Source organism: Leptonychotes weddellii, unplaced genomic scaffold (genome assembly GCF_054177405.1).
Source record: "Leptonychotes weddellii isolate Sample4059 unplaced genomic scaffold, ASM5417740v2 HiC_scaffold_81, whole genome shotgun sequence".
NCBI lineage: Eukaryota > Metazoa > Chordata > Mammalia > Carnivora > Phocidae > Leptonychotes > Leptonychotes weddellii.
This window is the reverse complement of record NW_028051578.1, coordinates 5,181-16,556: the sequence shown is the minus strand read 5'-3', so window position 1 is coordinate 16,556 and position 11,376 is coordinate 5,181. Positions and strand designations below refer to the sequence as shown.

Genomic DNA, 11,376 nt, shown 5'->3' with positions numbered 1-11,376 from the left:
TACCTTTCACTATGCTAATGCTATGTCTAAGGGTATGGCTTTTGGAGTCTATGTTCGAATCCTGGCTATGTGATTTGGGTAGGTTACTCCATATATAAAATGGAGGTAATAATGATACCTATTTCCTGAGATTATTGTGAGAGTGCAATTAGATAGTATATGTAAAAATACACATGGGTAAACACTTTGCCCTGTGCTTCACCATAGTAAGTGCTCAATAAATGGCAGTTGCTATCATCTTCATGGCTGAAGCTGTTTTTGTTGCTAGTTAAGGAAGGCTGGAGACACCCTTTCTCTTGGCTTCATGTTCCCAAGTGGAGAAATATCAATTAGCATAACACTGTTGACCTATTGTCAACCTCTCATTTTTTCCTTCTCAGGAGGAGGGAATTCTAATTGGTAAATTTGGGAGCAGGAACAGGCCATGTTAGAGATCTATCTGCTTTTAGAGGGAATGAGATCTGTTTGATTTGCTGCCATAAAATCCCCTTTCTGGGCAAGACCTACAGTTTTCTTGAATTTCTCGGTTCTAGATGGATATCTCTGCCTAATTCTGAAGTTCAGAATTAAGAAGCCCACTTAGTAAACATATCTAAATCACTTTCTCTAGCATTTCCATCAGAAATAAAGCTCTTTGATCTCTGCCTGCTTTACTTCTTTGTCTCTATCACTTCAAAACTGGAGGAAGAAAAGAAAAGATATCATTTATTGTGCTATCTCAAACCTCTGCATCATTATTACTCATTCATGTAAGTTAGTGGAAGAGCTTATACTGAACCTAAGTCTCTAAACTCCTACTCCTGTGCTTATTAATTATCCTGGATTTATTACATTGAAACTGCCTTCAGAGCTGCATTTCATTTAGTTCACATTTTATAGAATTTTATTGAAGTATAACATATACATAAAAGAACACATATCGTAAGTGTACAGCTCACTGAATTTTCACAAATTGAACACATTCATGTAACCAGCACCCAGATCAATAACTACCATAGCAGAAGCCCTCTCATTGCCTCCCCTTATTTCCTTATATTTTTTAATAGAAAGATGAAATCTTCCATCACTGAGCAAATTATTTACATATCCTACCATCACATAGTCTTGGGTTGAATTAAGAAATCAAATCAGCCCTCTCAATCTTCGTTTGAATGAACAATTTCCTCTCCACAAGCTATGTAATTCGAGCACCATGTAAATGCTTCCAGCATCATGTAAATACATTCTGTGCATTCACTGGAATTGCCAATGCAAGATTCAAAGCCATGCAAACATCTTCCCTTCATTTTCATTGGAAGCTGAATTTCATTCAGGAGGGACTCAGGCAGGTAGACCAAGAAATAGCCACAAGTAGTAAGAAAAAGTGGTTATGGTACCTTAAGCTGGAGAGGAGATGGGCTGAAGACTGCTGAGGTCACCTCCTTGACCTTCCAGATCTTGTAGTCATACATACCACACTTACCTCCACACTCTACACACACACACACACACACACACACACACACACACGGGGTGGCAACCACTGAACTGGAATCTTATGCCATATACAAATTGTCATTTAATAAGTGTTTTTGTCTTGAAAGATATTGATTAATTCTGAGAGGTAGCTAAGATTTATATTAGGAATCCTAAATCATCAAGTTTATTCTCAGGAAATCCTTCCATTAAGACCTGGGTGGAGAAAGTAGCTGAGGATCCTAGTGGCTCACCATCATTCTTAGAATAAAAGCCAAATCCTTCATTATGATATACAGTTATCTATATCACCTTCTTTCTTTCTCTCCCTCTCCAGTTAAACTGGCTCCACTTCTATTCCTTGCTGTACCTCTGTCTGAAATTTCCTTTTTTCCTGGCCTTGGCAGGCCAGTTTCCGAGTCATTCTAGAGTCAACTTCAATGTCACTTTCTCAGAGAAACCACCTATGACCACCTCCCAATCAATTTCTCCCTATTTAATTTTCTTTAAAACACTTATGGCTACCAGAAAATTATATTTTGCTACTTGTATACTTGTTAATTATCTGTCTCCCTCACTAAGAGGTAGGTTCCTAGGAGGTAAGAGTAGGGATTTCATCTGACTTGTTCACCACTGTATCCCAGTATATGGAATATTGCTTGGAACATAGTAGATACACAATAAATATTTCTTGAATGAGTGCATGAATGAATTGTTTTAAACAATCTGTATGCCCTGAAATCACGAGATGTAATTCATGACCTTATTTTTTAGCAGTCTCTGAAAAGTATAGACTTTGAAACCAGCTAAACCTACATTCAAATGTTGTTGGTTTTTCCCTTTACTGATAAACCTGGGTGAACTTGGGCAAGTTTCTTAGCCTCTCTGAGCCTGTTTCTTCTTTAAAATAATCTCTACCTCACATAGCTGTTGTGGTGATTAAGTGTTATAACATATATAAAGCCCACAACACAGTGGGCTAGAACATGATAGATCTCAATGCACAGTCTCACTGCTTTCTCCCAAACCACTCCTTGCTATTATATCCCTCTCCATATGCCCTGATTGTTCTTTTTGTCTAAGTGTGTGTAAATATTCCCCTCCCTCTCTCCTCTCCCTACTCTCACAAACTGTCCAAACCAAACAACTATAGCAACAACAAAAAATTCTGACGTCTGCCAAGGCCACATAGAAGAATCACCATTTAATTTCCCATTTCTGCAGTGACTGGTCTTGTTTCCTGCCTATCATCTGTCTCCTTCCATTGCCTCCTATTGTGAAGAAATCAAGCTGAAGTGCTGAAAGTATGGACTTCAAGTCATAATAAATCATTCAGAAGTCAAGAGTCCTAATCTGCCAATCTGAGGGCAGGGAGATTGATTAGAAAGCTTAAAAGCTTCACTTATCATTTGTAAAAGTTTGTTCTTTCTCCTTTCTCCCCTCATCCCCCCTCCTTCTTCTTCTCCTTTTTTTTTAATTTTGTTTTTCTTCTTTTCTTTCTTAAGGAAGATTGGGAGATGCATCAGTCTCCTTTCCAGGGTCCTGGGATCGACCCCTGTTGGCCTCCCTCCTCAGTGAGGAGCCTGCCTCTCCCTCTCTTTCCACCCCTTCCCCTGCTTGTGCTTGTTCTCTCTCTCTAATAAATAAAAAAATCTTTTAAAAAAAGAATGTCTGCTACAACTCTATCAGGTAAAGCTTCAATCACTGTGGAGTAAGCACCAGAAGTTACTATAGAAGTCACCTGATTCAATCCCTTCCTTTTACAGAAGAATTGAGACCTACAGAGGAGCCATATCACTTGCCCAAGCTCAGAGAGTTAAGGGCAGAACCAAAGCAAAGCTCTAAGTCTTCTGACCCTTTGCTGTGTGTTTTTTCACTAGACCAAACTGTCCCCTCATTGGAGCTCAGCATCTCAAAGGAAGGACTGGGGCAGTTAATTCAGGCCTTTATAGACAGACTGCATGTGTCTTCCTTCTATTTGTCATAGATATTTAGAAATGGTAAGAGAATGTACCAATCAGGGTCTCAGCAAGGAACAGGCAGGCATGCTCAAACTAAATAATTTGAGGAGAGTTTAATAAAGGGACTATTTACAAAGGTGTGGTAAACCACAGAAAGAGATAACAAAGTATTGGGAGGGACTAGAAGGGGGTTATCACCTCAGGCCTGAAAAAGCAACAGAAGGAAAGAGAAAGATTTCCATAGAGAGGGCTTCCTGACTGGAGTTGTGACTCTTCCTTGAGGAACCTAATCAGCCCATGGCATCCTGCAGGATGGAAGCTAAAGGAATAAATATTCGAACTTCATTTTCCTCCCTCTGATCTCCTACTAGTGCTCTCCATTGATCTAACCCACCAGGAAGCTAGAGAACAAGGAAATCCAGAGATGGAATCTATACAGGTCAGTCTTCCAGAACACAGAGTAGGATAGAAAAGAATAAAGAGGCAAAGGGAAGATATCCAAAACAGTTTGACAAGGGATAGGGAACAAACACTTGTGGAGCAACTATTGCATTTCAGATATTATTTTGGAAGTTTTCAGATTGCACTTATTCCTTACAACAAAATTTTGCCATACACAGTATTTCCCCCATTTTACAGATGAGAAAAAATGCAGCTAAAATAGGTTAGGTTACTTGTTCAAGATGACACAGCTAGTATTTGAACCCAGGCTTGTCTCACTCCAAAGCCTGTGCTCTTAGCTACCTCATAGTATTGCCTTGATAACAAGTCCTCTCCTGTGTATTAAGAACCAAGTGATAAATACTATCCAAGCAACCTCAGATATATAAAGAAGACTACACCTACTTCTTAATTCCTTCTTTTTTTTAAGATTTTATTTATTTATTTGAGAGAGAAAGTGCAGGAGAGAGCATGAGTAGGGGGAGGGGCAGAGGGAAAAACAAACTCCCCACTGAGCAGAGAGCCTGAGATGAGGCTCAATCCCAGGACCCTGGGATCAGGACCTGAGCAAAGGCAGATGCTTAATCGACTGAGCCACCCAGGTGCCCCACTTCTTAATTCTTTCTTAACCACCTTCTCTAAAATGCCTAGTCTTTATTATCCCCCCAAACCTCTACTGAGGTGTTAATGGACAAAAATGGACAATTACTTTGTTAAGTAATAATTTAGTATTAATTGATACAATTTTAAGGTGTAACTACTTCCAGAGGAATCTGCATTTTAATAAAGAACTTCTCTCTTGTCATTTCATTTCCCTTCATACTTTCCTCAGAGTAACTATATAAAAAAGAAGACTTTTGAACTCAAAGAAGTACACAGAAGAATGGTGGTTGCCAAGGACTAGGGGGAGCAGGGTAAAGGATCTTGGTCAAAGGGTAAAAATTTCAGTTATAAGATTAATAAGTTCTGGAGATCTAATATATAGCATGGTGACTGTATATACACAGCATGGTTAATAATATTGTATTGTATACCTGAAATTTGCTAAGAAATAGATCTTAAGTGTTTTCACACACAAAAGTAATCATGTGAGGTGATGGATGTGTTAGGTAGCTTGTGGTAATCATTTCACAATGTATACATATATCAAATCATTACACAGTATACCTTAAATGTATATATATTTTATTTGCCAGGTATACCTCAATAGAGCTGGAAAAAATAAATATGAAGGAAGACTTAGAAAATAAATAAAAAGTAAGACTTAGTGCTGAGTTGAAAAGACAGATGAGTCTTGCCTTAGTCAATAAAGAATTAGAGAATGCATTTGTTAAAAGAAGTACAAATTTACACAATGACTCAGTTACAAAAAAAAATCAACCTAATGTTCTATATCTGACTTCACTTTGTTTTGGAGCCCTAATTCTCCAAGTATCTGTCAGGTTAATATTCAATCAATTTAAAGTTCAAACTTCCTATTAGGGCTGCCTCTATTTTCTCAAAATATCTTCTCTTCTTCCTCAAGATGGCGTTGGGGTGCAGAGGAAAGCTTATATAACCCCATTGCACTGGAGAAAGAACCTCTGTATTGCATGTTGGTCTCTGATTCCTTTCTGACTTCTGCTAAGTTTGCCTCTAACCATACCTGATCTTTGTGTATCTTGCATAAATGACCACAGCATAGTGTCTCAGGGCCACTTGGCTTTTGAGGAATCATGTTGGGAGCTACTGCTAATGACCATGAACCTTGCCATTACCTGATGGTGAGATTCCTGCACTCAGCAACCACTTCTAACCCCAGGCCTCTTCTGAACCGCCTATATTTTCTTTACTCTTCTATCCCCTACCAGGGCACATGAGAACTTAAGATCTGTTTTACAGCCCTTCAGGTACACTATCTCCAGACCTCTTTGGTTTATCATGCCATCGTGCCATTTCTACTCAACTATGGATACTTTGTGTTGATACAGGGCACCACGTGATCCCCTCCAAGATTTATGAACAGGAAAAGCAATCCCAGCCCCTTCTGTGGCCCAGAGTGTGGGATCAGCATCTTAAGAGTAAGTACATCCCTCCCCAAATATATCTTCAACCTCCTCCAAGCACCAAAATGGTTTTGGTTTCCTGAGTGGCAGAAACTTCCCTTATGTTAGTATCTCCCATCCTCTCTACACAATGGCTGATGGTGAACTACTATTTTCATACCACCACATTTTTCTCTTGGTATGTAAAGGGAATCCTTACCCTCATCAAAGCCTGGCTTTTGAAACTATTATCTCACAATGCACTAAAAAATTGCAGTCTGAAACTCAGAGATGAGCAATGATACATTTGTTCCAGGTCATATTTGTCTTCCCCTGAAGCAACAAGTTCAATTGATTCAATGAGTAGGAGTACAAGACAAAGAGGAAACAGATTATCAGGAGCAACTGGCAACAAAAATAGGTTTAATATCTTAAAAATACATAGGATACAGCTCATTATTCTATTTAGACAAAAAAATATTTTAAAGCATTTACCATGTTAAGGTCACCCACTGGTCTGGGTGGCTGCATATAGTGAGGAACAACAAACACTCTAGATCAGTTTCTAGTACCACAAATTTATTATAAAACAAAATCATTTCCAAACCATGGGCAATCATTTTTGGCTACTTTCAATACAATAACACATCATCATGCCCAGTCCTTTTTTCACTGGGTCTGAGAATAAAATACTGTGGCTGTTTTTTGTCTGGGTACCTGGGGGTTAACCTGAAACCCTATTATTTTTCAAAATTTATGGCTGGAAATCCTATGAGTCCAATTTCCTGCCTTAGTGAGTAGAGTAGAGTAAGTTACATTAGTGAACAAAATTTAATATTTGAAGATTGAAGATATTGCTGGGTCTTGGAGTCATCTTTCCAACCATCAATGACATCAGCCCAGACTAGTGATGTAGCTGTAAAAGACTTAAGAGATTGTATTTAACCCATAGTGAACCCACAGTGTACTAGAAATGCTATTTTTTAAAAAACTAGAACATGATTATCTTATGTACACCTCTTTCTGCAAAAATACGATTTAGAAAAAGGTTTTGGTTAATTAAGGGTCCTGGTTAAAGAAAGTTGTATTGGTCACATGGATACTTATTTGAAGCTCACTGGAATGAGATTTTGAACTATATTAAATGAAATCTTATTTCAAATGATGCTGCAAATTCTTAGACATTCCAGTAAGCCTTCTTCTTACTGAAAGATCCTTAAGATTGTTCACCATTATCATTTTGCCTTACTGAGCCTAGAATGCAATGGCTTTTATATTTCCGAATAAGCCTTAAATAAGTGCTTGCAAGCTTTCACAGCAGAAAACTACTTATTAGGGCGGTGATGTTACTCTTAATTTTTTCCTGATTTTATTGTCCTGCCCTCATATTGTTCAGAATCAGTTCAATTCTTGCTCTCATTTGAGAGAAGCTGTCATTAGTTAAGGGGATTCTTTAGACAGGTCACTAGGAGCATCTTGCCCTTCCCCTCAATGATTATATTTTCTACTTAATGAAAAGCTTGTAGTTTAAAAACATCTCCAGTTATAGCTAGGCAAAAACATGAAAGGAAGAGCTACTTACATGAATATATGAGATTTCATATCTCTTTTAATTGCTAAGCAAATTTTACAGACTTGAAAAGGGCAGTTTGACAGCCCTGCAGCAAAAGCCCTAGCTTATTAACAGTTGTAACCTTAACCTATTGAAAAACAGTATGAGGCCAAAAAAGAGAGCAACTCAGGGGTTTCTTAGGAATGGGAGTTTAAGAGGTCGAGAATGAAAAGTTGCATAGCAGTTAAGGCAATTACCTCTGTCAAGGGGAGAGCAAAGTACCCCTTTTTTCTTCTAATTTCTTCCCCCAAAGCTGGTAGAAATTGTCCTTACATCAATAAGATAGGTTTGGTGATTAGAGCAGAAATATTCTCATCCAACTCAACCACCAATTCCTCTTCACAGAATTTCTTAGGGAAAATTACAATGATTGATTTGTATGCATAGAAGGTGGGCCACTCTGAGATGACAATTAAGGAAGGTTTGGGAATGTACTGGAGAATGTCTGAACGGTAGCAGGGACATTTCTAGCAGTAGCAGAAACAGAGAAGGCTGGGTGGTGTATGGATGAACGCCAGCCAGCAGAAGCCAAGAGTCCCAGCACAGGGTTTGTCTGCTAATCACATTCAAACCTACACCTTGCCAGAAAGCCACTTCCCTAACTCTAAATAATGCTTGCTTCAGGGGTCAATTTTTCCAAGAGTTTTCCTTGAAAAGATTTTAAATGGAAATATAAGCCTCGTGCAAGCAATAAGGAAAAAACATGTAAATCTCTTCTCCACCTTGCATATGCTTTTCCTGCTGTGTTTTAGGCAAAAGAAAAGCTCATCAAAAATGATTCCAGAGCCCAGACTCTGACCTCCTCAGATCCTGCTCCCTCTAATCAGGCCACAGTTGACTGACAGTCAGCAAATAAACTGTTCTTTGAAGGTACAGCCGGAGCAGGTTTACAGCAAATGACTAATATGATCTAATCTTCCAGCAATTTCGACAGTTTTCAATTCTGGAAGATTCATATATGTCTGTTTAACTTTCTGATTCTGTCCTGTGACTGCTCATTGAATTATCCTTCAAGATTCAATCTTCTCAAATATTGTAACCTTCTTCATTATCAAACTCCAGTGTAATATCAGGACCCACAATGTGCCCAAGCCCCACAATACCAATCTGGACACATTGAAAAACCAAAGAAAAGGCCTAACAGCTGAAGCCTTATTGGTAGGAGGGGTAGATAACCACTTATACAATTAGCAAATTCTCATTGAACTGCTACTAGGTGTACTAGCCTCTGTTAAGTATTTGGAGTGGTACAATCATCCATCAATTTCTGAAATGCCTAAGGTCTGGTGGCCAAAAATCTACCTTCCCCACAAGCTGGATGAAGCCTGAAATCTCTTTAATGAGAGACAAAGTCTTTAATTTCATAATTGGAGATAAGCTTAGAGGGATGCTCTGTATGAGAGGGAAGAAAGTTGATTTAAATCCATACTAAGTCATAAATAATTATATTAGAGTGACTCCTCAGAGCAGATATTAATAAGAAGGAAGAAAGAGAACAGGTGAAGGGAAGGTGGGGCGGGGGGAGAAGGGAGGGAAGGAGGAGGGCAGATAACACAAAGAGAAAGTTGGAGACAGTAAGGAAGCTGGGGGAGGGAGTCCAAAAACTAACTTTGCCAGCTACACTGTTTTACCAAAGGCAATCTAGCCTGTAACTCGAGGTAAGCAACTTTGGGGTCTAAAAAGAAAGATACAAAATTCAGCTGGTGCTAGCCAGACTCTGCAAGAGTTTTACATTTTCTTCTAAATCCAGTAATAAATTATATACCCAAAGGGTCCTGATTGAAATAAAAAACACTGCTTCAAGTGTAAAGCAGAATAAAATTCAAATCTTAAAATTGCAAAGCATATTAACATATAAATTAGCTATTCCTAAAAAATTTTCAGACTTACCTGCGCATATGGCTCATTTTCTTTGGCCCACTTTAATTACCTTTTACATTTGGAGCTTTATTTTATTTTACTTTCCATTATAAAAATTTATCAAGGGAATAATTTGAGTTTTTAGAGGTTTGGTTTAGCAAAGTAAAAGACCAAAAACCATGAAAACACTTTAAATTCTTTTTTAACCTACCAAGTAGGATGTAAATTAAATAAATCCTCTATTACTTTAAGAAAGAGGCTGTTTTCCTAAATCAGAAAAGTTGATTTCATGCTCTCTTACCTCTACTGCCTTGTAACCTGAAGGAGAACTGAACCTTACCAGGGATGGTTCTTCTGTAAGTCAAGGTGGGGAAGAAGAGGCGGTATCCTAAAACAGACTAGGTGGAGTCTCTGAGCCAAAATCAGAGTCTGTGATACAGTGTGATCAACCAACCAGGGTACTTTTGAAAGTGAAAGGATGTTGCTAATTACTTGAGAACAAAAGGCATAAAATGAGACATGGGGCCACCCTAGTGATAAGGCAGCTTGAGAAACTACATTTCCCAGTATGCTCTGCCCCTTGAAAGTCAAAAGGCCTGACTGGAGCAAACACCCTGGGATCTGTGTTTAGCACCATTTAAAAGGTAAACAGCATAGGGCTGAGTCTGATGTAGAGGCTTTCTCCTTCCACGGGATACTTAACGAGACACAGAAAACAACACCTGAGGTGAAATTTCAATGGATGTTATGTCTAGGGTGGAGCCTCTTTCTCCCTCACACTTCAAGCTTGCAGAGAGGTGAAGCTGGTAGAGCTGTCCACTGGTCCACAGCCCTGTTTCTCCTGGCTGCCATGCTCCCTCTGCCTCAGTGTCCCCACTGCAGCTAGTCTTTTGGGGGGATTGTGGGCCAGGTGCTGTTCTCGTTCCACTTCAACCAACTTGTACAGCTCCATGGTGGCCTGAGCATCTTCCACAGACGAATGTCCACTTTTCCCAGTCTGCATGTCCCGATTCAGAAGCTTCTTGGTGAGACGCTTCAGAGACATGGTGGCATTCTTCAAGCAGTGGGCCTTCCGGCTGGGGAGGAGAGGGATATGGGAGGCATCGTGGGTGAGGGACTTGGGATGGAAGTACTGAAGGGCTTTGAAGTTGTGGGTGGCATGCCCCCACTGTCTTCACTGTCTTCCCTGCGAGTATCTTTAAGATCTGGCTCTGAGCGATCTTGAAGGGTGCAGCATTCATCATGTACTGCTTCCAGATGCCACTCCATCTGGTCCAGTAGTCTACAATGGGAGGAGGGGAGAATGTACTCATCATAAAGCACATCTCTGTGATAGTTGACAATGCTACATCAAGCCAAGGAACGGACATGCCCCTTGGGTCCTGTGCCCACCATCTCACAGTCAATTGCCACCATCTTCCTTGGCATCTTCTGGGATACTCTGGAGCATTTATTCTCTGAATGAGATTGGGTGGAGTTATGTGGGGACATTTTTCTGAGTAAGGTTCTTCTGGGGGCCCTTCTTCTAGGGGCAAGTTGAGTGGCTCCTAATCTTTGGAAGGGCACTCTGGAACTCCCATTTTAGACTTCAATATTAGATCAGGTTTTGTATTTGTTTTGTTTACAATTTTGATACATAGGACTCTGAAATTTCCTAACATACAGTTCAGACCCCATCCGTCCTTATTTCTGTTTTAATTTTCAATGGTCTATGCAAGGGCTGTGCTTTTATAGCATGAAGGTTCTGCTAGGGAGGGAGTGTGTGTATGTGTATATGTATGTGTGTGTGTTATGTGTATGTGTATGTGTGTGTGTGTCTAGTGGAGACAGGGGTTTCCAGATTCTCACAGAGTACATCTTTAGTTACAAAGCAGGAGACCACATTCTACATTGATGGAACAGGCTCTCTGAAGCTCATCACCCTACCAAAGAGGAGACTAGCTATAGGGCTGACACACTGCTGCATTCATGATTCCATTCCCCTCCTAATTAGGAGGTGTTGAGATTGTAGTGTTCAGTCAGC

The 11,376-nt window shown here is 39.6% G+C and overlaps 1 pseudogene; it reads right to left on the bottom strand.

Moving 5' to 3' along the window:
* Nucleotides 1-10,134: 10,134 nt before the first annotated feature.
* LOC102742258 (interferon-stimulated 20 kDa exonuclease-like 2 pseudogene) lies at nucleotides 10,135-10,834 on the bottom strand (annotated as a pseudogene).
* Nucleotides 10,835-11,376: the final 542 nt, after the last annotated feature.